Consider the following 4860-nt stretch of genomic DNA (forward strand, 5'->3'; position numbering starts at 1 on the left):
GAAACAAGGGAGATGATGTGATGACTGAAATGACTAAAGCGTAATCCATTTTCTAAATATGGTTTCCATTTACTGGAATCTAATAATATCATTGTCTGAACGTTAGCTACCTGGAAAAAAAAAAAATCTGTTCCAAAGTTTCCTGAAGTCAGTGGGAATATTACTACTAACTGTAGTTGGCTTTGAATCTGGCCCTTTACATGCAAAACCCATACCTGTTTTGCACAAACAGTTATATGCACAAAGTTATGCGTTCACAAATAGAGACTGAAAAGTTCAGAATGTCATTAGCAAAGTGGTTGTTCCTTCAATATTAATAAACTTACTCTAATTTCTTATTAGAGTCTCTTTTTCTCTCATATAGAATTTTGGTTCTTAATAAACATAGGTAAGAAAAAAAATGCAGTTAGTACAAATTATAAAATCTAGCATGCAATAAAATAACTAAGTGAATGAATGAAATACCACATTCTTATGTTGCATCCCTTTGAATTCCAGAGAGCACCCACATGCACTGTGGAAACACTTCTGTTTATAAACACAACTGGTTTTATACATACAGAATTTAGAGAAGGTTGTCATCTAGAACTTAGAATTACTCAGTGAGACATTCATTACATCTTTATTCATAACACTGATTTGTTGTGAGACCCTGAGAAAGCAGTAAGACTTCCAAATGTAGCCTTTCACACAAGGCTGGACACAGACTGTTTTCTGTCAAGGCTAGACATTAAACAGAAACCTGGTCCCATTGAGCTTAGTCGTGGCAAAACTTCACTTAAAATGCAACAGTATCAGACTCCTAATACTTAATAATGTATAGAAGGACAGTGTGAAATCATAGAACCACTGGGACACATTTCAAATGGAAAATGTGAACTCAAGGGGGGAATGAAATCAAGAAGCACAAAAAGTTAGCTCTTGATTTATCCAACTCTGACAGCAGTATTTCATTAAAAACAGCTCAGCTTGGCAAAAGATTTTCTTTTTTTAAAGGAGGTGTAGTTTTAACCTGTGACTGTGATAGATTGCCTATGGTCAGGCATCTCACACTGATGTAGAAAACTGGTACTACTTGACACTCTGGTAACACAAGTTTTCCACTGCGTAATGGTGCTCTTCTCTGTTCAGAGATTTTTCCCATCTGCCTTAGCAATGTACTGTATATATTTGGGTTTTTTTCTCTTTGTTTGTTTGTTTGAAGTTGAAAACACTGAATTGTTAGCCCAAATGGCTTTAGGCTAAAACGCTTTGAACATGCTTTTAGTTTCCGGCTCCTTTTCCTTTCAGAAGTTCTTGCAGTTTAGCAACTTTATATGCATGAACAGACGTCAAAGTTTGCTAGGAACTTGGCTGCAAAGGCTCTGTAAACAGATGTGGAGTTCTCCCTGTATATATAGATGCATGGTCAAGGTCGAAGCCTTCAGACATTCTACCTGAGCCTATTTATAGAACCATAAAAAATTGTTCTGTTAAAATGGCCAAAATGGCCAAGTGACTTGTATTCGGAATTTATCCCCTTTTTCTGCTATTGATGCCATCAAGCCACAGCAACTAGGAAAGAGAAGCATGAGTAAATCTTTATTGAGAGTATGAGTGAATCTATGCTACAATCCAAAAGCGGGGTTTCAGTTTGTATAGGCCTTCCTAACCTACCTTTAAATTAACTAGCCTAAATACGAAGAACAGATTTAGTTTGGAACTAGCGCAATTGCAGTTAGCAGCTATTGCGGTTAAATATTCAGAAAATATAAATGCATCATTTCGGCTATGGTCCCAGGATTGGGATCTAAATTTAAAGGTATTAATCCAGAATAGATCAGTAAAACTGTATTAAAGCCATCTTCCCTAACACTTCTATTAAGCAGTACAAACCCAGAAATTTAAACAGACAAGTAGAAGACAAAGCTGAATGAGTTACCACTGAGATGCGTTACATGATCACCTTCTTACTCTTGTTGCCAATTGAAAATTAACATAGCTTAAAACACCGTGAAAATAGTTTAAATCAAGGGGAGGGGCTTTTTTACAATCTATACTTTGATGTGAGTGGATGTATGGGAAATGATTAGTTCAGTACTGTGCAACTATCCAAAATGCAAAATTAATTCCACAGCTAAGCGATAGCATTAGCAACTGCCAATGCACTGGTTAAGGACTTCTGGGTAGGAATGGGAAGGGATTCACTTTGGGACAACGTTTAAGTCATAATTAGCAACAACTGCTGTGATGATAAGACAGACCCTTGTTATCAACAGATGTACTAAGTGTCTATTTGCACCTATAGGCATTTACTGAAAGCAATTTGGGTAATCAAACTTAAATGAAGGTACAGTTTAGAAGGTTTCATTAACAAAAATCCAGGTCGGTTTCGTAAAGGTGACGGTTTGGAATAAGATCTCTTGCCAAACAAGAGTATAACGGTTATTATACAACAATCAGATGAAATCCCAGAATACTACTTCTTTGCCACTTTCTGGAGTGAACTGCAGCTGAAAGGGTTAAATCTCAACTGTTCTCAGTGTTCTCTGTAGAGCACTTAGAATTTAAAGCTATTTGATCTTTCAGCTGAATTAGGCGAATTATAAAAGTAACTTACTTGCTTATTTTTCACCATATTCCTTATAGGCAAGATGCAATCACTTCGATTCTACTATAAGTCTGCTTTTCTTTCTTGCTTTTGTGCACTTGTGTAAAGTAGTGGTTTCTGGTTGCAAGTGCTTCACAGTAAATCTAAAACAGAAGTAATATAGTTCATGCTTTCACTGAAATTTGAAGAGCATGTTAGGAAAATACTTCACACTAAATATCTAGAACTGTCTTTTTACTTGAAATTTTGTAAAAAATTTTCACATAGTTCAATAAACCAAAATCATAATGAATGAAAATAACACTTCTGGTACATTTTAGAACACTATTCAAGTTAGAAACAGTTGTATGAAATAAATATTCACAAGACTAGTCCCACTAGCATCAAAGGACCTGCACGTTTTAAATTAATAATTTAATGTTGTCCTTTAATTTGAATAACAAATAAACAATGTGTGTAGTATTATTGGCTTTATTTTAAATGCACCCATGGAGATTTATGTATCAAAATAGAATGAACTAAGGAATCAAAAATCAATTTTACTTGGACAAACTTCATATCCCTTCATTTTTTAACACTACCCCTTTCTGCACCAGAAAGTTGTTATATTTGTTACCAGTCCAGACACTGAGTCATTCTTGCTTAAACCAGACACTAGGCGCTCTGTGTAATTTCTCTCTCCCCTTCAGAGTTTTTGGACTGAGACGAAAATTGTAATGCCAGGTGCCTCCCCCAGCTCCATTTCTGAAGGTATTACTGTAAAAACACACCGAGGTGCTAAATGCTGCCAAGCAGCAATGGAAATTCTCTGAGCTCTGGTTATTTCAGATACAGCTAAGCTAGGGATACCGCCTGATTCTGAAAATAAATACGGACTTACAGTTTCCAGTTAGAATGCTTCAACGTTTTCTCTCCCCCAAAATATCTCTTGACAGGGTTGCTTGTATGGTGACGCAGTGACAGTCATCGGGCCTATTTCGTGTGAGGTAACCTGGCACTTGCAGGTAAGAACACTGCAGCTCTCTCATAAATGTTATTTTATTTTTTCTGAAGACTTGCATGGAAGTTTTAACAGAGCTGGAATTCAAGGGATTTAGATGTTGTTCATTTTTGGTGTTAAAAGAACCATGTGTGATACAGGTTTTGAATGTGGATGGTACCAGAAACTCGGTTGCTCTTATTTTTTTTAAGCAGATAAGCTCTGAATGCTCTGCTAGCATATGGCCACTTGGAATTACGGCTGTTTGCAGGAGCATTGGTTTGATTCTGAAACATAAAATCTAACTTATTTTCCAAGGGGTTTACCTTCCTAAACCACTTCTGTGAGTTTGTGTAATATAACTTGGCTATGTTTAGATACTTAGACTCACACACTTCCAAAACTGTCAGTTTTCCTTTAGTAGCTATAGAAAGTAGTTACAGAAATGTAAAGAAGTTTGAGAATGCCTTTCAGATTGGTCATTTTTCAGTAATTCTAGTTTTTACCACTAGATGGCTTCCCAGGATAGCCGATAACGATTCAGACCTCTGAATTAACGTGCGGGCTTGGATTTTGTTTCATTTCGGCACATTCCTAATAACATATACAGTCATAAACACGAAGGTCTCCTCCGCGTGACTGAGCAGCAGTGCGAGCCTTGACATCCCGGAGCATCTTCCGACGTCCTGAAGACTCTGCATGTTAGATTACTTTGGTGGCAACCACAACTAGTAACTCCGCACGAATAGCTCTCTGTTCAAATGTGTAGTTAGATCCCCCTCAGAGGAGCTTAGACAGTGCAACTAAATACATAACTGACCTAGCTAATGCCTAACAGTGCAAACAGCCAAGCTGGGGAACCTAGTTGCAACACACTCGCCCTTTCTCCTGTTACAACATAGCAGTAAAGTGCTAGGGAGACCTTCTTGTGTTGCAAGGGTGGCCTGGTAACTGGACAAAAGTCTTGGAAAAAGAGGGAAAAAAAACCCATAGCCTTGATGTGAGAGGATAAGTCTCCCTACTTCATTCAATGGTTGCTTTTTTATTGCTGCTGCTGCTAAAAGTAGCAGCTTTATGCAATGCAAGCGTCTGCCAGCTGGGAAAATCCACGAGGATATTCCAAGATATAAATCCGCGTTGTGCATGAAAGATTGGCCCGGTGGTAAGAGATCGCGCTGATCACCAGCCTCGGCCGGATCCAGCCCAGCAATCGGGGGCCGAAATAAGTTTTCCCCGCGGGCACGGAGCTAAGGTGGGCCGGCGGCTCGCGAGCCCTGGCCGCGCCCGCGCT

The sequence above is a fragment of the Apteryx rowi genome, unplaced genomic scaffold, assembly GCF_003343035.1.
Source record: "Apteryx rowi isolate R43461 unplaced genomic scaffold, aptRow1 scaffold_38, whole genome shotgun sequence".
Taxonomy (NCBI): domain Eukaryota; kingdom Metazoa; phylum Chordata; class Aves; order Apterygiformes; family Apterygidae; genus Apteryx; species Apteryx rowi.